The sequence below is a fragment of the Akebia trifoliata genome, chromosome 12 (assembly GCF_017979445.1).
Source record: "Akebia trifoliata isolate Shusen 1 chromosome 12, ASM1797944v1, whole genome shotgun sequence".
Taxonomy (NCBI): Eukaryota; Viridiplantae; Streptophyta; class Magnoliopsida; order Ranunculales; family Lardizabalaceae; genus Akebia; species Akebia trifoliata.
Window position 1 is genome coordinate 26,920,430 of NC_141386.1, and position 12,232 is coordinate 26,932,661.

Sequence of the window (12,232 nt, forward strand, 5' to 3'; positions counted from 1 at the left end):
AAGCTTTGGATATATTTAGTAGTTTTCACTTTCAATTTGTATCTTTTCAGTGAAAGTGAAAACCCGTGACTCATGGAAACACAGGGGGTATTTAGTAATTATATAGAATATAGAGATATTTAAGTATTGGGTCCCACTTCTCTCTTAGTTCTTCACGATTGGAAGTTAAATGTCTCGTGTCAATCCCTTTCACGAGCCACGCGTGTCTATTATTTTCCACGTCAGATCTCATTTTTCTCAAATTATTTTCAGAAATATCCAATCGTTCGTATTTCGACACGTGTCAACTTATAAAATTGGAATTTGGTGGCCGAGCATCTCGGCCTAGGTTTCGTGGGGCATCCGCTACGTTGCTTGCTATCGTGGAGACCGTAGAGATGGTAACCGGCCATCCAATAAAAAGCAGCCACGTATCATATTCAATACGTAGTTTTAGGCCCACATTTTATATAAAATCATAGAATGAAGGAAAAGTCTGATATTTTAAATAAAATATATTATAATTGAAAGGGAAGATTGGTCTTCTATTTAATAAAATATAAGGTTGGGTTTCATTGTTAGGTTAAGTTTTAATAAATAAGCTTAGGTAGAAAGGGTTATTTTTTTATAAAAAAGATTGTCTTGTCCTCTTGGATTAATAATATAATAAATATGTATGATTTGGATTTGAAATTGGGATGAAGGGTCAACATTAATACCATATCTTCTGCATAGGTCACAAAACTCTCCATAGAAAAGTTTGTAATGCTGTCCCCTTTGGCCTGTTGGCTTAGGACCCATATTTGGGATTGTCCCAATTGACATGAATTTCTCCAATCACACACGTATATTACCCTGTGTACACGTATTTGAAACAGTTCGAATCGCTCTTTCGGGGTGTCATATACCTTCATGTTTCATTCTCTATGTTGAAAAGGTTCTTATATAATCATTCCTATAATTATCGATACCATAATTGATTATAAGGAATGAAACTCACAATTAATAATTACTTTTGTAATCAATTATCTTAAAAATAAAAGGAGGGATTTATCAACAGACCTATATGTTGCAATTTTATTACAAAAACTCCATTACTTTATCAAATTTGTTACTTCAAAAAAATCTTATTTTATGAATCAAGCTACCATGACTAATTTAATAAGCGGTTAATGGCAATTTTGGTTGGTTCAATGACAATTTCAAACTGATAAGTAATCAATGTCATTATGTTGTGAGTTTGATACACAGTATGAGCAATAATTCCTCAGGGGCTACCCACGAGGGCACACCCTTACTTACCTCTTGTGTGATGTGCAGGTGTTGCATGTGCCTCAGGACTAGTCCTTGGACAAGACCATAATCTATAGAGTGGGCAAAACCCAAATATGGGCCGGGTTCACTATCTACAAGGATACCCAGTTATCAAAAAAAAAAGTAAGATTTCAAATATTACTAGGAGTTGTTGGGCTCACATGGATTATCAAATTAGCAATCTAACAATACAACCTTCTAAATTTCATAGAAAAACTCAGATTCAAAAGAAAATTTTCGAAAAAAAGTAAAAAAAATTTAGTTGATTGTTAGTGTTGAAAATTAATGGCTACCGGACTCCCAGATTTAAAATAAAAACTCAACAATGAAAATTAACTTTTTTCTAATTTTTTTAGAAAAAAATTTTTAGAATTTTATCCTTTATAATCCAGTGGCATCAAATCATATTTTTTGATACCATGAATGATGTGGTTAGAATCCACACCAAGGTATGTTAAGTAACAAGTTAACCTCTTAAATTTGATTTTTTATGGCGTGGATACCCACTCTAGGGTTTGCTCGGTAACAAACTTGATAAAGTAAGGTTTGGTGAATAATAAGCATCATAAAATGAGGTTTGAAGGAGTAATTGTGATTTTTTATTAAGGTTTTAATGAAGTTATTGGGAACTTGAAGATTTTAGATCAATTTATCTCCAAGGCTCTCCCAAACCCCTATAAATAGGATATTCATTCAAGACAAAAATGAGGAGCTCAAGTGATTCAAAATCCTGTTATTTTCTCTCCTCAAACTTTCTAACCTACCTAAACTTTACTCAAATCCTTTCTCAAATACCTAATAAACTCTAACGAAGAAGAAGAGACCAAGGTGGGGAATAGATTCAAATTATAATTTTCTTTTATGTAATAACCCCTTCTCCATCTCCCCACTTTCATCTAATCATTTTCTTTGCTTTCAAGTAACTTTGTTATTTCCTTTAATTTTAAGAAATTTAGATTTGTAAACTTGGTAGTTTGATGCTTGGGGGTAGAGAGTAAAACCTCCTAGAGTAATCTTTCCCTATAAGCTCCTTAAGAGTATTAGAATATATTGCATTTGATTTCATTTATTTTTATGCAATTTAAATTTCTAGACTAGTTGCAATTTAATTTCTAGATTAAATACTTTATTTCTTATTCTTTGATGGTAATAAAACTAGAGAGTAAACCCTCTAAAGAGGTAATTTTCTCTGGATAAGTCCATTTTATTCATACAACTTGTACGCATCATTATCTAAAATGATTATGAGTGAGGGTATGGATCCCTTTGGGTCCATATCTAGCTTCATTGGTCAACAAAAACAATATCAAAAGGGACACAACTCATGTATAAAAGTCCATGGTTCTCTAATGGTGGTGTCCAATTTATGGATGGTTATTAAAGGCTGAACTAATAAAAAGAAGTTCTTAAGTAAGTGCATAAACTTTTAAAAATGCTTTAGGATTCACAATGGTGAAATCCAAGTGGATTTCCACTAAAATCCTAGACTCACAAAAATTTTCAACAAAAATTTATTTTCATGTTTGGCTTACACACTAAGGGTATGTTTGATTGCACATGGAAAATAGGGTGGAAAATCAATTTCCATGGAAAATGATATTTTTCAAGTGTTTGATTGCACATGAAAATGGAAATTCATTTTCCACCCCAATCAAAAAGTCCACAAAAACATGGATTTCACTTTCCCACCCATATGGGTGGGAAAGCGAAATCCACCCATATTTTCCATCCCCAATTCTTCTCCACTCATATCTTCTTCTTTCCTACCACAACCACCACTATTACACTAACCTCGTCGTCATCACCATCGTCACCATCATCGTCACCGTCGCCGTCATCATCATCTCCGGTCATCTTCTCTCTCTCTCTCTCACCTCCTCCGCCACCACCACCACCACCACGTTCTCCCCCCATCTTTCTCATCATCTTCTTCCTCGCTTACCTCCGCCGTTGTCACCGTCGCCACCATCACCACCACATTCTCCCTTCTTCTTCCTCACTTACCTCCACCGCCGTCGTCGCCACCACCGTAGCCATTGCCACCGTCTCCGTCACTGCCACCCTTGCTGTCGCCACTGCCACCGCCGCCGCCGCCACATCCTCCCCCCTCCCTCTTCCTCTTCATCTTCTTCTTCCTCTCCCCCTCCTTCTCCTTTTTTCTCATATTTTTTCCATGATTTTATCCAAGTAAAATCAAACAATGGAATTTGATTTTCCAACCCTACTTATTTTCCACAACTATTTTTCCATGGATTTCAAATTCCATGGAAAGTCACTTTCCATGCAATCAAACATACCTTAACTTGATTTCTCATTTTTCTAAAACTAAATTATAATTGATTTTACTTAAATTTTCTTTATGATTTTCTTTATTTAAAAAAATCAAAAAATGAGCTTTTTAATTCACCTTTGGTAAATCTATTGGTAATTATCTTAGGATGGGAGGGACAATGTGCCTAATACCCTCATTGTCTCAACCGAATCTCCTTATCTTAGTTTTCTAAGTAAACATTTTCCCCTTATCCTTTAAATATGTGAGTTACTACAAGTTAAGAAAAACAGATTTTATAAAATCTTTTTATAGTGTCCATTCATACTTTAATTTAATGGTGGTGAGCTCAAATATATTCAAAGGTTTCGAATCCCACGTATATACAAATATTATATAAAAAAATTATTTTTACAATTTTTCTATAACTAATTCTTAAAAATATAATCAAATCTACTGTAATAGTTGCCAAATGGACCCTAAATTTTCTTCTTGCATGATAGAGCCATACAGGTACAACCCGCTTTTATCTTTAGATACTATGCTTTATTTCTTTGTCGAATTTTCTTTCTCAAAAATAATTTTGTACTTCTTTTATCATTTTCAATCCGCACTTGTAACTAAATGATTGGATGACAAAAGTAAAAGCACTAAGGGATATGAATTGAATGGAGAAGAGGGTTTTTGTTTGATTTGACAATGTTATAAAGTTATGATAATTATTTGTAAACCTAAAATGGTTAAGTTTGCTATAATGATTTGGGATTCAAATTTGGTGGCTTATGGGGGTCCTATTTTAAAAATCATTGGTTCAAAATTCAAAATTATTTTAGATTTATAAATTTATTTTGATAAAAAAAAATTAATAGTCAAAATTTCCCCATTTATTTTGTTTTAATGGCCTTTTGCTCCTCATATATGTATCATGAATTTTGGTCTCACTCTACCAAGAATAGTAAAATACAAGGCCATAAACATGGAAAGGAAACTCCTTTTGTTCTTGGAATACAAACACAAATGGTTTGTTAGGATTTTTTTTGTATGATATTGGTCCATAGAGCAGCTTATCATTGAATCATGGGAGGAGATGAGTACATGAGCCATTCAACATCAACATCGATCTCATTCACATAAGCGTGTTGAAGATAACGATCAGGACACGAGCCTCAGTCTACATACCGATAATGGAATCCGTAAAATGTTCAATCAAAGATGTTCGATGACCCTGATAAGACATAAATTCTATTGGATGATCCAATTGTATCGATCAGATTGGTGCGATGACAATGTCGATGGGATGACAAGATGGAGGGTAAGAGCATCATCTTGACTTGATGAACAAGGATAGCTTCTTTTGTATGTGTGTGTGAGTGTGGTCAATCTAAGAAGAACTTGATCCTTTTAATGGAATTATGGCCCAACCACTTTACTATCAATTTTCCTTTATTCCACCAATAATTGTATCCAAAGACCAATGAGATTCAAAAATGTGATAAGAGAATACTGGTTACCTAGGCAACAGGTTCATCTTCTTTACTTTTGTTATTTATTTTTTCTAAAAAGAAAACTGATTCTCTAAGTTCCAATATTTTTCTTTCACACATGTCACAAACACTGGACCCTTTGTACAACCCTTATCATCTTCTCATGCCTTTTGAGATCAAGAAACAAATGTCAGTGGTCCCTTCAAATTTTCCCTATCCCTTAGATCACTTTCATATTCTTGGGGCAAGGGAAAGGACCACACAAACACTATCTCTCTCTCTCAAAAAATAAAGGGTAAGGTTATGGGGACCCTTAAAAGTTTGAGATCAAATCAAAGCTCCTAATGTCTGACCAACAACCTTCAAGCTTAATCTAGCTGAACCTTCAAATTCAAATTGCCTATTTGAAAGACAAAGAGTGTCTTGTAATTACCCTGTAGAGCTTCAATTGGGATTCTACCAAATTAAGTAAATTGTACCAAAATAAATAAGACATGACATATATATGAGGATAGAATATCTAACCTTTTTGGGTTTTAAACCAATTTGTGATGTCACACCAGATATCTTAAATATGTTTAGGAAATTAAGATTGGTTGATAGCTTTTACCAATTAAAAACAATAACTTAAAAAATAAATATAGATTGATCATCCTCGATTTTGGAAAATGAGGTAATTATGAAATACTGAGGTGCACGAGTAGTGGGGTAAAGTGCAATTATTTGAGTCTATATGATGGTTTTGAAATGAGAGCTTTTCTTTTTCTCTTTTTTGCTTGCAAGATAGATTACTGGTCAATAATTAGTAGGATGTGTAAATCGGAATCCAATACATGTTGGGTACCCGTCAAAATTATTTTTATTTTTTTATTTTATTAATATTTATGAGAAATAAAGACGAGGAATTGATTCAATCGATAATTCTTTTTTAATGAAAAAAATTATAATTTATAATTCCTTACTTGACATGACAAACCAACATGGTTTTAAAACTCATTTTGACATCTCATCTTTTTCATGAACAAGATCGAGTCATCTCAGATGAGATATTTGATTTATTTGAGTCATCTCGGACAAGATTTATCTTTGAGACGACTTGTCAATTCGTCTCGTTGGTGGATGATATCAAGATAACCCATATAAGATATAAAACTATGAATACCAATGAAGAAATTTTCAAACCAATCAAATTTTTGTGAAGAAAATTCTTAAGAGGATTATGTTATGGATAATTTATTAGTAATTAAAATTGAGAAATAATTGAAATATGGGTGGGGTTTCGTAGACACCTAAAACTACTCATAAAGCTACAACGTTTTTGTCTTATATGGTTAAAAAGGTTCGGAATGGGCTCATTTTTTGTGATGATGATCTCTATGGTGAGGGGATCATCATTACAAAAAATCATTCCATTCCAAAACTTATAACCCCATCAAAAGTGATTTACAAAAATTGGACGGTCTAAAATTTTTCAACTTGTAAACATGGGGCTAGAAATTTCATAATGGGCTGATTTTTGGCAAGGATGATCTCCTCACCATAGAGATCATCCTCACCAAAAATCAGTCCATTCCAAACATTTTTGCCCATATAAAACAAAACACGTTGTAGTTTTATGAGTAGCTTTATGTGTATACGGATCCTAATCCTTGAAATATTGACGGATGTTTATGTTAAGAGCGTTAAAAAAAAAAGATTTCACATTCTCTTAGATTTTTTATTTTTAATTAAAGTTCATTTACTCCAAAATAATATCTCTTTGTTAATATTTAATCGGATTACTAAAGTTTTTTTAAATAAGTTATAAATAATACAAATTTACTAATGAGGTACCCATTGATAGTCATTAAATACTTGAAGGAGACCCAAAATTGGACCCAATAATGTTCCAGTCCTGCATAGTAGACTATCCAAAATTGACGAATCCATTTTTGGTTATTATCGGGTAACAACCCTCAGTAATTAGTAGGTGAAGGTGGATTTTGAACCATATCACTAACCAAATATTTTAACCAACTAAGCAAGAATGGTCCTTGAAAAAGGGCTTATAATGCCTCATCGATCATTTTATAATATAGGAGACGATGAAATGAAATATGGTATATGGTTTGCAATTAATAATTGCATTTGTTTAATGATTTCACCCCTATCAATTCTTCTTTTATGAAGAAGCACTTCGATTTGGTATTTTACTTGTTAGTAATTTATCGGTCACAATTTCGAATCTTGAGAGTCACAAAATTTAATTAATTTTATTATTACTATTATTATTATTATTATTATTATTATTATTATATCTTTATCTTTATCTTTTGATTAGCAATGATGAGTGGGCCTACACCCCACGATTGAGAAATAGAAGTTGAAAGTTATTTTGTTACAACTATTGTTTTTTATTTATTCCCTTGTATAATATTATATAATCTCACATAAATCAAGCAAAGAATGTTTTTTTTTTACATTTTAGGATTATATATTCCAAGTCACCAAGTTGGAATACAAATTTAAAACAACAAAGGAAAACTTTGGAAAAAACAGAAAAAAATAAGAAAAAATCGGGAAAAATGATATATATATATATATATATATATAATATATATATATATATATATATATATATCGATAATGTAAAGTATAACATTAGATATTTATTCTAAGTTTACGATATATTTTTGAGTAAAAAAAATATTATTGAATATCTATGTATGATAACATGTTCTACGTTGAATTATACATTATACAATGATAAAAAATAAAAATAAAAATCTAACCATACATCAATGCATCTTTTGAGCAAAATAACGCATTATTAAAAAAACATTTATATCACCAAATCCTACATTAAATAATAAACCAAAGTACAAACAATCATAAGGTCATAGAAATTAATCATATACCCTTAAAAAGAGATGTTATGGTTCCTTCGAGGGTATCTTCAAAGTGTATATATTAACTTCTGGTGTGAGAAAAGGATGGTAGTTATATAGGCAAATAAATTGTTTTAATCATCCATGTTGAGTATTATTAATTAGAGTACTCCGCCTTTGAAGTGGTCAGTCGGCTTCAAAATGTCGGTATAACCCTCTTCACAATATGACACGTGGTTTTTTCATATTCATTTCACACCCCTACTTTTTCATCAATATTTGGGAAACCTCCTTGGATATGCCACGTGTAATCCGAAGAAGAGGGTTTTACTGAAATTTGGAGTATATTTAATGTTTGAATCTTCCAATTAGAATAATAAAGTACTTTTATTTTCAATACATAATCATAATTAAAGTGGTTGTTGAGAGGTCAATTAAAAGGTCATGAATGAGCAATCTAGAAGCTTTTTTTTATACAGATATTTCTTGAATATTGATTCTAACCCTTTTTTCAAACTTTAATTACTTCGATTAGTGATTAATTTGAACAAGCTTTTCTTCTAGAAAAGAGAACTGCTATTGTTACACCAACTTTTACTAATGCCACACCAATTCCTATGTAAATCACACACGAATTGCACGTAGTTGGTGGCATTAGCAAAAGTTGGTGTGGCAATAGTAGCTCTCTTAGAAAATCTTGGCTAGTACTAATATTGAAATAGAGATATTTATGAAAAACTGGTTGACTTTTGATGAATTTGCGATTTTGGCTTCGCTATTTATTTTAATAAGCAAAACATGAATGATAATGAATTTGAAGGTTTTTAAAATGACTATTTAGTAGATTTAAAATGACAAATTCTCTTTAAACCTATCAAATAGTCATTTTGTTCGGATTTTTTTTAATGAAAACGTGATTGTTCATGTTTTGATAATTAAAATAAACAGTGAGCCAAAATTGTAAATAACTCATTTTCGCCTCACGAAATAGTAATTCACCCATTGAAATATCTCTCGCTATAGATGGATTGCTTCTCACTCATGTTTGCCTCTCTAGTTTGCTTTACACTCTTATTGCACTTCCCTCTAACAATGCTCACAATAGATTTAGAACCCCATCCTACTTATAAACCTTACCAACTAAGCAACTTTTTAATTAAAAATGGAAAATGTGACTCAAATAATGTTTGATTATTATACATCACACATACAACTGAGATAAAAAAATATTACTAGCTAGGACTTCCATAGAAGAAGTATCCCTAGGAAAATTTTATTGATCTTTAAGAAATCTGCATTTTCTTCCCATTCGCACCATATGCAGATGTCGTTAAACGTTAGCAAATTCCTTAAAATTTGATGTTACCATTAGATAATAAACCCCTTTTTTCTTGAGCAAAGATTTGCTATTTTCAAATTTTTATGCGAAATTTTCTCTCCACAAGCTCATTTACATCAGCTTAGCACATAAATTTATAAATAGTAAATCTTTGTTTCTTTTTCTCTTTTACTCTTCTAATCTGAAAAAATGGTTGGGGCTGTCTCTAAGATGTAACGAAACAATAATAAATTTCTTAGAGATAACTACTAAATTTTGAAAGCTTGTACAAATTTTCTAGGGATCTATTATTACTAGGATTATATTTATCTCCATCTCGGCTGTTTTTTTATGGAGAGCCTCAAATGTATTGAAGACACATTTTTTGTTTTTGTTTTTATTTTAGGGTATATTAGTAATCCACATCCAAGTGGCACACTAAATGGGTTTATGGAATATTCAAAGTGGGGAAAGAAGACAGGGAACAAAGGTTTTTCATGGAGATTTTAGAAAAAAAAAATGTAAATGAGGATGTGAGAAAATAATAAACTTCTTTTTCTCTTATTTAAATAATAAAATATAAATCTTTTATGTACATAGATTTGTTTATGTTAAGATAAGATGTAAAGCCAGTTTGATTAAAATATTATTGTATTGGCATACAATATAGGGACAAGATGCAATAATATTTCATAATTTAAAAAAATTAATTAATGTGAATTTTCATCAACAATGCCCACACTGTAAGGACATTAATTTCTTTTTCATAAGTAACTGATTTGATTTGATAAAGTAGTCATAGATCTTATATCCAATCTCACTCTCCAAGCTTATGAAACACACCCAATGTTCAAGTTAAAAAAAATATATATATATTTGGAAATGATGTTTTAGTTGTCTCCATTCACACAAAAAACGTACGATGTTTAATGTTTTGTCTCACTTTTAGGCCCACTGTACCTTATGGCCAATATTTTGTCACATGGATTTTTGTAAAATATTTTGAACTGATACTTAATACATATAATATTGATTCAACTCGGTAGGCTTTTAAGTTAAGTAGAGTAGTCATTGTTAAAACTAGGGTAAGTAACCAAATCGTGGGGTGAAATCATCATTTACAAAGTTTGTAATAATGTGAGTTTGGTAAATAAGTTTTTTTTCTTTTTTTAACAGTAAAGGGTCATAGGGCAAACTATCAATTTTGCCTCTTCTTAAATTTTTAAGTATAAGGGATATTTTAGTGTAAAAGCTTAATACATTTAGGAAGAAGAAGACCCAAGGCTTCTAAAAATGCTGTTACAAGGCAAATTTGGCTTGATCGTGGGTAACCCATGGACTAGAGTTATTTTGGCATGGTCTCTCACTCACCAATGGACTAGGGTCCTTCGGTCTAGTCCCTCACTCGCCCAAGGATCAATGTACTTTTTTCTTGGTCCCAAACTCACCCAATGACCAAATTGTTTTTTATTTTTATTTTTTGATGTTTCTAACTCATGTGTTACATATTTTGTTAAGGTATTTTTACATCTTAACCCTCTATATATATATATTTTTTAAGGTAATGCAATGTACATTTCCTCCTTTACCCTTTCATTAAGCATGCATTAATCCCTTACCTCTGATTTTCTAGTAATTGAGCAAGTATGCAAATCTTGACCATTGGCTCTCCCAAGAAACATTTATCATCATACCCTTAGTTTATTGAGACTCAATCTAAGACAATTAACCATTTAGGTCATTCTCTTATGAATAATTCAAAGCCTATCACCATGAATTCAAAGTAGTTTGACTAAGTTCAAGGGACCTGGACCCTTTTGTCCCTTAAAGAGAATGCTCTTGAACCTTAGAAGCAATCATCCTCTCAGCTCCAAGTTTGTTAAGACTCAATTCAAAGCAATAGACCCTTGAGACCCCCACTTGATTGGTTATTTGCATGCTACTGTGTCTAATTTCTACCCAACTTATTACGCAAGGGCATTCTTTGAGGTTATATTGAAATTAAGTCGAATTTATTATGTGTGGACTATTATATCCAAAGGCCTATAAATAAATGACCCTTCAAGAAAAATGGGAGAAGTTTGCTCCCTTCCCAAAGTCATGCCCAATTTTTCTCTTAAGCCCCAAAACTTTGTTCAAATACACTCTCAAACTCTCTTAAGACATAGTTTGAAAGATTTAAGAAGGAGAATGAGAAGAAAAAGAAAAATAAGCAAAGAAAGAGGAAGATCGAGGTGGGACATTTTTTTATATTTTATTCTAGTTTTAATTTGTTTGCATCTCCCAATCCCTCTTCTACCCTCTTTACTTTAATTCATTTACATTTCTTTAAGTTTTTTTTTTTTTCCTTCATCATCATATAGACTAATATGTTTCCATTGGCAAGTATGGGTTGAGAGTACACTCCCTTTATGTGATGATTCTTATCATCTATAAGTCCATAATAAGCTTATAAGAAATCTTTGCATATTCATCATTTCACTATCATGTAGTATAATCCATTTCATTGATTAAACCAGTTTTGAGTCATTAATCCAAAATGAATTTTAAAATTTATTTTTATGGTATCCATTCACATCTTAAACTCTTTGAATGGTAGCGACTTTCAAATCTAAGTAGAATCAAGGTTTAGACCACTAAACTCTCACGTATTTATAGGTGCCAATTTAGATAAGTTGGCCAGTTTTGTGAGTGTTGATACCACCATGTGGGTTAAAAGCCACCATCACCACTAATTGCCTCATCTTCACCTTGTCGTTGCTCCATTGGACACCAATATGATTTCATTATTTATCATTTGAGGGAATAAAGAATGTTTGTCAAAAAGGTTGGATTCGAGCTGCTATCATTATGTCTAGACATAGTTGAATGATGACAATGATTCATTATCATCATGAATAAAATCTTGATCATCATTGTTTATTTTCTCATATCCGACTCTAGGGTAAATTATCAACTCTCATTTATTAAGAAGTTATGTCTCTTACCTCATAAATATTTA